The sequence below is a fragment of the Rattus rattus genome, chromosome 7 (assembly GCF_011064425.1).
Source record: "Rattus rattus isolate New Zealand chromosome 7, Rrattus_CSIRO_v1, whole genome shotgun sequence".
Lineage (NCBI taxonomy): Eukaryota > Metazoa > Chordata > Mammalia > Rodentia > Muridae > Rattus > Rattus rattus.
The window spans coordinates 86,691,393-86,703,708 of NC_046160.1; the positions used below are offsets into that span (position 1 = coordinate 86,691,393).

Below are 12,316 nucleotides of genomic sequence, written 5' to 3' on the forward strand. Positions count from 1 at the left end.
GTTATCATCAGCTCAGTGCTGCCATAGACAGGGACATCAGTGAGCTTCAACAAGGAATAACCTATCTTAAAGATTCAGTTGCTTCCTTGGCTGAGGTTGTTCTACAAAATGAAGAGGATTAGATCTTCTCTTTCTGCAACGGGAGGGCTCTGTGGCCCTCAGGAGGAGTGTTGCTTTTATGCTGATAAGACAGGATTAGTAGAAAACAGACTACAAAAAGTTAGAGGAAGTCTACAAAAGAGACAAAGAGAAAGATTAAAGAGCGAGGCCTGGTATAAAAATTGGTTTTCTGCAAAACACCAATGGCTTATGCTCTAAGATCAAGAATCGACAAATGGGATCTCATAAAACTACAAAGCTTCTGTAAGGCAAAGGACACTGTGGTCAGGACAAAACGGCAACCAACAGATTGGGAAAAGATCTTTACCAATCCTACAACAGATAGAGGCCTTATATCCAAAATATACAAAGAACTCAAAAAGTTAGACCACAGGGAGACAAATAACCCTATTAAAAATGGGGTTCAGAGCTAAACAAAGAATTCACAGCTGAGGAATGCCAAATGGCTGAGAAACACCTAAAGAAATGTTCGACATCTTTAGTCATCAGGGAAATGCAAATCAAAACAACCCTGAGATTTCACCTCACACCAGTGAGAATGGCTAAGATCAAAAACTCAGGTGACAGCAAATGCTGGCGAGGATGTGGAAAAAGAGGAACACTCCTCCATTGTTGGTGGGGTTGCAGACTGGTACAACCATTCTGGAAATCAGTCTGGAGGTTCCTCAGAAAATTGGACATTGAACTGCCTGAGATCCCAGCTATACCTCTCTTGGGCATATACCCAAAAAGATGCCCCAACATGTAAAAAAGACCACGTGCTCCACTATGTTTCTGTAGCCTTATTTATAATAGCCATGAAGCTGGAAAGAACCAGATGCCCTTCAACAGAGGAATGGATACAGAAAATGTGGTACATCTACACAATGGAATATTACTCAGCTATCAAAAACAACGAGTTTATGAAATTCGTAGGCAAATGGTTGGAACTGGAAAATATCATCCTGAGTGAGCTAACCCAATCACAGAAAGACATACATGGTATGCACTCACTGATAAGTGGCTATTAGCCCAAATGCTTGAATTACCCTAGTTGCCTAGAACAAATGAAACTCAAGGCGGATGATCAAAATGTGAAACTTCCTCCTTCTTTAAAGGGAACAAGAATACCCTTGGCAGGAAGAGAGAAAGGCAAAATTAAAACAGAGACTGAAGGAACACCCATTCAGAGCCTGCCCACATGTAGCCCATCATATAGAGCCACCCAATTAGACAAAGATGGATGAAGCAAAAAAAGTGCAGACCGACAGGAGCGGATGTAGATCGATCCTGAGACACAGCCAGAATACAGCAAATACAGAAGCGAATGCCAGCAACAAACCACTGAACTGAGAGCAGGACCCCGTTGAAGGAATCAGAGAATGAACTGGAAGAGCTTGAAGGGCTTGAGACCCCATATGTACAACAATGCCAAGCAACCAGAGCTTCCAGGGACTAAGCCACTACCTAAAGACTATACATGGACTGACCCTGGACTCTGACCTCATAGGTAGCAATGAATATCCTAGTAAGACACCAGTGGAAGGGAAGCCCTGGGTCCTGCTAAGACTAAGAACCCCAGTGAACTAGACTGTCGGGGGAGGCGGCAATGGGGGAGGTGGGGAGGAACACCCATAAGGAAGGGGGGGAGGAAGGGATGTTGCCCGAAACGGGAAGGGAATAACACTAGAAATGTACATAAAAATACTCAAGTTAATAAAATAAAAAAAAAAATTGGTTTCTCCTCTCCTGCCCACCTCTTCTACCCAGTATCCTGGGCCACTTTATAGGACTCCTGCTACTTGTCTCCTTTGGTCCATGGGTGGTTAGAAAGTTAACAGATTTTATCAAGGCCCAGGTGATTCAGCTACCAATCAGGTCTCTGTCCATTACCACTGCCTCCATTGTGAGGAGGCTGAGACAACTGGGGAGTGTGATTCTCCCCTTGGGTAGCCCATGTCTGGCCTCGACTTCTCCATCCTAAATACCGTCTATAACTCAGGCTGGAAAACCAGTCACTGGTGGAAGCGTCAATGACGGGAATATTATGGTGCCACATAATGAAAGGAAAATTATACAGATTTAAGGTTTAAAAATATGAAGTTAAAAGAGTAAGTTTCAATATTCACAGACTCAGGGCTAAACACTGTGAAAAAGCAAGTCAAAACAGCCCCGCCCTGCAGCTAGGACTAACAGACCATAAAGATAAAAAAAGGAATGCAGGAACCAGCCAGAGTTATCAGGACTGACTCAAACCATCTGGCAGAAGGGCACCTCCCAGGTAACTCAAGAGTCACACCTTAACAGATGTCCTTCAAAACCTAATCGCCCCTAGCTTCTAAAAATCCTGTACGCTCCCAGTCAATCGTACTCTCCTGCTGTGCTGTAATCTCCTGCCATGTTTAAATGGGCAATCACTTATAGCCGTGCCAGAAATTAGCCAATTGTGTGTAACTTGGCCAAACCCCTAGCCTTCCCTATAAACCCTGACTTTTGAGCTTGGAATTAAACACCTCTGTCTCCTCATGGGATACATGTCAACCGGAGATCCCTGTAATAGATCTCCGTAATAAACCTAGCCTCCATTACATCAAAATGGTCTCTCTGTCTGGGTCCTGATTTCCCACGACTTTTAGAAAGGGTCTCTCTTTAGGGATCTTTCATTTTGGGGGCTTATCCGGGATAAATGTTTCCTAGGCGCACCATCCTGAGACTCGAGCTGGATCTTTTTTCAATACCAGGCACACACCTCACTGCTGTGAAGTAACCTATGATGGGATTATACAGTCTATGATCTGGGTTGCCAACTCTAAAAAGCACACTATAGCCCAGAGCAGTGTGTTAAAGCATAAGATTGTTTTTAGCCATTGGGGTGCAGTCCTAACTGCAAGAGTGGCTTGCCATGGCCGAGCTGGGCACTCTGTGAAGCATGTCTGAATCTATCTCAGACCACTACTTCCACCCTGGCAGAAATAATGGAACCGAAGTGAAAGTGCCAGATCCATGATTTGGGTCACCCACTCTCACAAAACACACACGTATAGCCCAGAATAGTGTGTTAAAGCATAAGATGGTTCCTAGCCATCGGGGTGCAGTCTTAACTGCAAGAGTGGCTTGACATGGCCGAGTGCTGAGGTTGAAGTGGGTTTATTATTTTCCAATCTGCTTTTATACCACATTAAGTACATGCAGAATAGTAAGATCTGTTCTGGGTCTAGGAACAAGCAAGACAATAAATAAAATCCTGTAAACACCTTTCTAGGTTCTGGTGAGGATGACCAAGACAAAAGGACTGCCAGAGTGCCTCAGCTGGAGCCTGCTCTGAGGTTTGAATTAACTCAAATGTAAATGTTCTTAATCTGGGCCTGTTTTCTGAGTCCTGCCCAAAAGCCAGATTCCAGCCTTGAGCTTACTTCTTATCCCTGGCCTGTTGTAAAATCCCCCCAAATCGTGTAGAAGCAAGTGGCCTCCAAGGCTCACCAGGAAGGATCAGCAGGCAGCAGGAAGAAAAGAGATGCCAGGCCTTGCTTGAGCATCTGGACCTCAAAGCCCACCACCAATGACAAGGCTACCTACTACAACAAAGCCATTTCCATTCAAACCACCACAAAATCGTAACCCCAAAAACTTGTAAAGTTGCCTTCATCATAATACTGTATCACAGCAATTGAAAATAACTCTGATAAAGAAGAATGTTCCCAAAACAACGTTTCCATCCATACCATTAAAGAAAGGATCTCAGTGTGGCTTAGGGGCTTTCAGGAGGCACAGGAATCTTTAGGACAAAGTGGTCCATGAGACACACTGAGGAAAAATGATCTTCAAGTTTCATCAGAGCAACTGCGGCCCCTTTACTTCTGGATGTCTACTGTGCCAGCTCTTTCTGACAGTGCTTTCAGACAGGTTGCAGCTCCAGTCGACAGTGAAAATGGAGCAAACTGGAAATGAGTTAGTGGGCTCAAATCGATGTTGTGATGTTGTCAGCATTGTCACTGATTGTGGTAAAATCAGGACATTCAGGTTTTTGTAACTTACGGGCCCAAAGTCCTTATCTAGAGTAAACAATACAGAAGCAGGTCTGAGGTCTCCCAAACATTGCTGCTGACAGTTTAAAATTAACTTTAGGGTTTGTTTTGTTTGTTTGTTTTTGGTTTTGATTTTTTTTTATATGTTATTTATTCTGAGGTTGGGTTGGGGAAGGAATGTACCCGAGTGGGTATATGTAGAGGTCTGTTTCCTTTTTCCACCATGTAGATCCCAGGAATCAAACTCAGATTGTCAGGCTTGGTGGCAAGTGTCCTTCCCTGAGGCCACTTTATCACTCTGAGTATAACTTTTGAGCAGCATGGCGATCATAACTGTAACATGAAGATAAACTATGCAGACAGCTCCGTTTAAATCAGTTGTAGCCAATGCTTTGTTCTCTGTTTTGTCTGTTATTATGATTGTTTATATTATTATTGTTGCTGTAGCTATATTAGTAATATTATTATTATTATTATTATTATTGTGTATCTTGGCACTGTTGGTATTCAGTGTTACAGCCTAACACTATATTCTTTTAATCATCCTATAAGATTACACAAAATCATTTCTTTGTGCCTTACCATTCATAATCCTTATTCATTTTGCTATGTCAGATATTAAAGTCATGGGTGGTGTGTGTGTGTGTGTGTGTTGTGCTAGGATGGATAAAAAGAAAGGAAAGGAATAAGGTTTAACAATGAACTGAAGGCAATACTTTTTATATTTACATAGGATGATGCTATATTCTTTGGCTTCAGTTCTAGTCTTGTCTCATTCACTTAATAGACACTTCAGGGGATGCTTAGCATCTAGTTCTAAAATATTGTCTTCAATTTCTCTCTCTCTCTCTCTATTGTGTCTTATTATTGTTGTGTATTGTGTGTATACACTCATGTGTGTGTGTGTGTGTTGGGGGTGCAGCAAGGTCTCTATAGCTCTGGATTTGTCCCTGGAACATGGCCAGGCTGGCCTCACACTCATAAAGATCCACTATCCTCTGCCTCCCAAGTGCTGGGATGAAAGGTGTGTGCCACTAAGCATGAGAGAGAGTTTTTAGGTAGTTTAAAACTTACTGTATGAACTCATGACACAAGCAGTTAAAAATGCAGGAGGGCAGGCTGTCAGGCTACCCTAGACTGGGGCTCTGGATGGGCTGGGGAACAAGGAATATTCCAGGACTTTTTGGCGGGCCATTAAAAAGATAGAGAGGATAAAGGATGGCAAGCATTGGAAATTCCTGAGAAAGACATTCACCCACGACATGTTCAAGTGAGTAATGAGCACAAGCCCTGCCCCCGATCTTATGATGTTTGCTTAGCCCCCAATATTATCCCTGCAGATAATGTTCCAGGAAACCAAGGTTGGGTTAACCAGATGTTTGTCAACTCAGATAAACATCCACCCTAGAGAACAGGAACCAAGGACTGTTCCCAGGAGAAAACAGACCTTTACATTGTCACTACAGGAACCCTATTCCCCAACTACTGCCTATATAAACCCTAAGCTTCTGAGCTTTGGGGTGAACCCTCTGTCTCCTATGTGAGGTTCATTTTTGGCCTGGGTGCTCCGCAAATTGGAGCTGCCTGCGTGCGTTTACAGCAAGACGGTGGTGGTCTGTCGCGTCTTTGGGGGCTCCCTTCGGGGGCCTTGCACTTGGCTAACAAATTATTAACAGTTTTCATGATTTATGGCGCCTTAAATGACAGCCATTAACTGTTCTAAATACCTCTATCTTTAAAGCAAATGTGCCCATTTATTTTACATAAATATGTAAGATCCACAATTAAAAAAAGAAATCTTAAGAGCCTGTTATTCTTTTGCTATATCCAGGAAATAAAACCAAGCCCCTGCCTTTCCCTAACAATGGACAAGCTCAATCTAAGAAAAAGGTTAGGACTTACACACCTCCCTGATATGAATATAAGTACTTTCTGACAGTCCCTGACATGTCCTCAGGGTCTACACTCCCTAAACTAAAACCCAAAGGTATTCCTTGGCATCACATGTGTGCATTCTGAGGCCTTTTAACATCATTCTAAAGATTCGTGATGCGTTCTAATGTAGCTTAAACAACCCCAACAGCAACCAACAAGAAAAACAAATAAGAAAACCCCCATAGGTCTAAGAAATCAAATCTGTTGGCTCATTTTTTTCACAAGTGCCCTTTTAAGTTCTCAAACAGATAACCCTGGACTTCTGCTGGGGTCTGATGCTCTGGTTACCCTTGTTTCCCCCTTCCCACCCCAATTTTTTCCTCCCAGCAAATCTAGAAGCTTAGAGTAAAACCTTATTAACAGCAAAAGCTGACCTCAAAGTTCATACTTCCCACAAATGGTAGAATAAAACCAGTTAAAAAATGTTGATTTGGACCCACACACAGATTTTATTGAGGGGAAAAAGAAAAACAATGGAGAGAGACAAGACCCGAGTGACATGTTAGAATGTGGCTTCCTGACATCCAACACACACGCGTTCAGTTATGAGATTGTTCTCTGCTCTAGAAGCAGCCTCACTTGACATTCTAGGCTGATGCCTGTAGCTGTCGCAGTAAATATTAAAAAAGATACAACAACCCAAGCTAGTGCTGGCTCTGGTGGGCCACAGGGCATCTGCGGGGCATTTTCATGTAAATCAGCAAAGCATCTCAATTGACTGCTAAACTCCCAATCTCCATCCCACATTGCCACTGGCTACTCTCTGAGCCCTGCAGCAGCCTCTCTCTTGTGACTCTCTTGCTGCAAAATCTGCTCACATTCTTAGCATCTACCCCCTGTGGTTAATGTAGCAACTCCCAATAACCCGTTAACATCAAAACTCAATAAGCTTGTAATTTGTCAATCAGATTTATACCAGTAAATCCTCCCCCCACAAAACATCCACACAATAAACTCTGAATCACTTAATATTAATATAAACTGTCCACCTAGAGAAGACAAATTGTCCCATTAAAATCCATCCCTTATGAAATAGTCATAACTACCTGTGGCCCTTTAAGGCCACACAGAAGTGGGTCATCTTTCTCTTCCTCCATCTTGGTTCTTCTTCCCCTTTCTCCTCTCTCTGTCCTCTATCTAAAACTCTGTGCCCATCTAACTTTTTCACTGCCCAATCACAGGCCTTGCCTTATCTTGTGCCTGCCTTCACTGCATACAGACAAGAATCCACTGATAACTGCCTTTGAAAAGCAGAAAAACAAACAAACAAACAAACAAATGAACAAAGAAACAAAAACAAAACAAAAAACCCAAACCAACCCCATCTCTAATATTATACTTCGGGTCTCCAGTACTTTTATTATGAAGGGAAGATTATTATTTCCTCTACAGATCTCTTCAAATACACACAAGAATTACCACTTCCATAGGACAGAGTTCCACTTCCAACTTATCAGAAGTCCTACGTTGTTGGCTTTAGGCATTATTGATACAATACACACCCTGTAGTTGGAACCTTGTATGATTTTCCTTTAAACTAGTCCATCATTTGATTCCTCTTAAAGTTTCTATTTTTGGGGTTGCCATATTCTTGGAATATAGCTCTATATGCGCAGTACATCTTGGGTATAGATATCATTTCATAGTCCAAGAGATCTCTCTTAAGAGGAAAATGATGTCAACAGCTATACTACAAGGCTTGAGGGCCCTTGGCAGTCTAACATAGGCACAGAAAATAAAGTGCTATGTGTAGACACCTTGGCCACAGGGACAAGCCACTGTCACTTCTTCAAGTTTTCAATAGTGGTCTCTCTGACAGACTCAGTCTTATGTCTTAATGCTATGATCACATTGTAGTCTCTGGTGCCTCACTATTTGGTGTTAAACAAAGGGAGAAAAAGTTCTTTTTTGAGTGCTTAATTTGCAAAACAAGACTTGACATAAAATTGAGTTTGGACATTCCAGAATGTAGAGAAATCTCTGTTCGATTATTGCTGTCTGCAAACTGGCACTCTGACCACGGAAGGAAAGACTCCTGTAGTAACTTTTTCTGTAACAGGGATATTGCTTTTTTCTTGACTACTTTGAGCTACTTTGTAATTAATAACTGAATGTTGGCACCACAGTTAACCAGGAACACCACCATTCCATACTCCACTATCAGTTGTACCCTGGTCCCTAGTGGGAAAATTACAATTGGCTTTGAAAGAGTCATGAAAAAGGCCTTGTATTGTTATATACCCAACTCCTAACTTCAACGACTGTAGTCTCCAATATGGGAGTTATTTTTCTCTCTTCCACATTCTGGATTTTGGTTGAGTGGTTTTTAAAACCCACTGAATTCAGTTAATGTTGCTTTCTAGAAAGTTGAGCAATCTCGTTGATCTGACCTTGTACAAGTGTTAAATAACCAGAGTTACCGAAAGTTTTTGAGGGCAATGGGCACATCATTCCTAGAAAACAGGTTGTACTTTTAAGGTCATGATGAAAAACCAAATTAAATAAAACAAAACAAAGTCTACTAGTGAGGCATTCATTTGCCTGAATAACCTATGTACTGTTTGGTTCATCTACTTGATAAAGGTCTCCAGTGGGGCGGGGTCTGCTGGGAGCATTGGAGTACATACCCAGCACTGACAGAATTCCATTTCCTGCAGAGGCAGCCAAATGAGGTGAGGGAAGGATGACTCTGGGACTTGGAAATGTGGCTGTTTGTCTTCCACCAAGTAAAACTAAAGCCTTGAAAAGAATTTCCTGCAAAACAACTCTCTCTCTCTCTCTCTCTCTCTCTCTCTCTCTCTCTCTCTCTCTAGAATAGAGTTTTTTCAGGGCATGTGAATGGGAGTCAAGAGGTATTAGAGGGAGGGGATGGGAGGGGAAATAGAAGAGAAGAGAAGTAGAGTAGTTGGAGAGAGGGGGGAGAGGACAGAGGTTGGAGAGCAAGGCAAGAGTAAGAGCGCACAAAAAACTTTAAAAATATTTATTTATTCATTCATTTATTCATTAGTTTGTTTATTTATTCTACATAAATATGCTGTAGCTGTCTTCAGACACACCAGAAAAGGCATCAGATTGCATTACAGATCGTTGTGAGCCATCATGTGGATGCTGGGACTTGAACTCAGCACCTCTGGAAGTTAGTGCTCTTAACCACTGAGCCATCTCTCCAGCTTTGTTTATGTTCCTATTGCAACATGAAGTCCAGTCAGTGTCTTTGTTCTATCGGAACCAGCATACCTCATTTCAAAGTACCTAGGAGGGACAGCACTTGGCAGAGAGCACCTGGCACTCCTCACTTGCCTGCACCTGGGTGGAGCCAGAGCCCAGGGCTGCATATTTTAGCCCTGCCACCAGCAGGCTCCAGAGCTGTAGTTGTCTTTTCCTAGCTGTGATGGGCTTTGAGTTCTGGATGCTGGCGTTGTGTGCCCTGCTGCTGCTAGTCTTGGGGCTGCTGAGCTTCCTGTGGCTGGATAGTGACCTGACACTGCTGGGGGCTGCTTGGATGGGCCGGTGTCCTGGTGAGAATCTTCTGTGACATTCAGTTGCAAGTGGGAGTCCTGATATCTGCTGGGTCTGGTCCTTCTGGGCTGCCAGTGGTTGGTGAAACCTCAGTGATCCAGCCTGAGCCTTTCCTAGGGTTAAGGGTTAGGGAGGAAGAGACTGGATAACGGGAACAGGCAGTCTTACAGCCTGCCCAGATATCAAAATGGGAAGTTTTCACCTCTAGGCTGGGAAACCTTTCTAGCAGTTGGTTGCCAAAGCACTCCTAAGAGAGCATCTTTAAGACCTTGCATCACTGGAACCCCAGAGAGCTAAGACAAAAATACTGTGGGGAACAGTGAGCTCTGTGCCATGCTAAGGTGCCTCTTCACACCAAAAGTGTTTATTTTGGCGTTTTCACTCTGAGAGGTTTTGAAGTAGAATCTTAGACAATCCACCTTTTGACTACTCATTGGCCTAGGAGCTCAACATCACAAAAGCCCCAGGTGTTCTTTCTGAGGTAACGTGATTTTTGTGCTCTAGTGGGTATTCTGCCTTGTGCCTTTTTGTCTTTTTCTTGCTTTACATTCAAAGGAATAGCATTTCACATCCTCTGATCTTTAATTTAGCCCAAATTTAGAAGCAGACATTGTCAGTGTGTGAGGTCAGAATTGAATTTCTTCCAGGACCTCTTGAAAGACCCCCGGAGTGGGGAGACCCTCACTCAAGTCTCGGGATGATGCGACCCCCGCAAGAACTCACGTGAGACCGTCCTTGCTGTAATAAACGTGAGGTTTATTGATAGGAACCAGTGCACTGGGGTCGAGACTCATATCCCACGCAGGGGCAGTGGAGTTCGACCCTGAAAGGCTGGGAGAAAGAGTATTTAAAGGGAGAAACCACAACCCAAGGGGGCAGGGATGGTGTCATTGGAAAGTGTCGAGAATACTAATGAAAAATCACAAGGAGGAGCTTCCTGTTTCTCAAGATTATAAAACTTTATGATTCATCAGTTCCTGGGAGGAGCTTCCTGTTTCTCAAGATTATTCTTCAAGTTTTAATCTAACTTTATGATCAGTTAGTACAGGTAGAGGGCAGAGTCTGGAATTTGAGGTATTTTGGCTTCTTAGGGGTGAAGTTGCATTTTTTTAAACTTCTGACTTCTTGGCTGTATTTTTTTATTCTTTCACTCTTAAATGAGATCCACGGAGGTAGTAATCGATGCAAAGGCAAGAGAAGTTTGATCATTCCCACATGTCTGGGTCATCCTACTTCAAGCAGAGACAACCCTGAGCAGACTCTAACAGGCAGTTATATACCTTGCAGACAATTGGGGCAGATTCAAACTATGGTGACTAGGCAGGGTACTATCGGTGGGGTGAAGTGCCCTTGTGGTCCACTGACCATTCTAGGACTTTCCGAGGGGCTCAGATTGGGAGTTACAGGTGGCTTTGTTCAACAGTTTGGCTTGTAGCTCTTCTAGGAACTAAACTACCTCTACTCCTACTAGAAGGGAGGGGTCTTTCTGTGCTCAGAGGTTTGTGGTGGAATTTTCCCACTGGCCTCAGACTGACCCCAATTCTGACTCTTTCAAGTGCTCCTTTAAAAACAGGGGAGTCACGTTCAGTAAGTGCATGGCATGTTCACAGTAGACTTTGGATCCTAAAGATCTCAGTCAAATTTTCCTGGTCTCTTAAGACAAGTACCCAAAGTTTGTGGTGTCATTTGCTTAGAAGTGATAGTTCAGAAGACAACGTTATTCATGCTGAGTGGTGAAATTGTCCGGGGTAGTGGCAGGGCATGCTAAAACTGATAACATATTTTTGTCTCCCTGCCTCCCTGCAAAACTCATCGTTACAGACCAAAATCTTTCTTTTTAGTGTGTCATTTTTAGGGCATAACTTGTGTAATCTTGGCAGCCAGTGCACAGAGAAACAAAACTGGAAGGGACCCAGTTACTTATTCTGAATCTCCTGTTTCAAGGGTAAGAAAGTTGAGTCCAGGCAATTATTTTCTATTTAGAAGCTTTAATTTTCTTTATCAAACACATAGATAAATAAAGTCTTAGAATGAAACCAAGTTAGAATCAAGGCTGGAAATTTTACCAAGAATTATGAAATATTCAAAATATTGGATGGGTGGAAAACATTTTTCTTCTTAAGAAGTCTTAGGAGATTTGAAATATTAAATTCCACATGGTAGGTTTGTCATATTTATCGATATGGTTAAAAGATTATTTAGTCTTTTTTTTCTTTTATTGTTTGAATCAGTTTCTCTACATGGAATTCTAGCTATTCTGGAATTCATTGTGTAGATCAGGCTGGCCTTGAACTCACAGAGATTCACCTGCTTTTGACTCCTGGTTGCTGGGATTCAAAGTGTTTGCAATCACCTCCCACTCCTGTTTCGCTTCTCCGTGATATCTGAGCATCACTATCCCAGCCAACTCTCCTCCTTCCTTCACAGAACAGGCACTGGCTGACAAGGTGGTGTGGATTACTGGAGCATCAAGTGGCATTGGTGAGGAGCTGGCTTTCCAGTTATCTAAACTGGGGGTCTCTCTGGTGCTGTCAGCCCGAAGGGGACAGGAGCTTGAGCTGGTGAAGAGAAGATGCCTGGGTGAGTCAATTCCTAGCAACAGCCCTGCTTCCTAGCAGTGAGAGTCCAGATTTAGTGCAGCTTTGCAAGTCAGGGAAGGAGGGATTGTCCTGTGCAGTTCGCACTGGGTCCTGAGCTTCACATGTGCGTACTCCCCAGACCTCCTTTTCTGTTACCTC

General features: G+C 42.9%; 1 pseudogene; it reads left to right on the forward strand.

Moving 5' to 3' along the window:
• The first annotated feature begins 9,450 nt into the window (after positions 1-9,450).
• The window catches only part of LOC116906127, a 4,879-nt pseudogene continuing 2,013 nt past the window's right edge, over positions 9,451-12,316 (forward strand).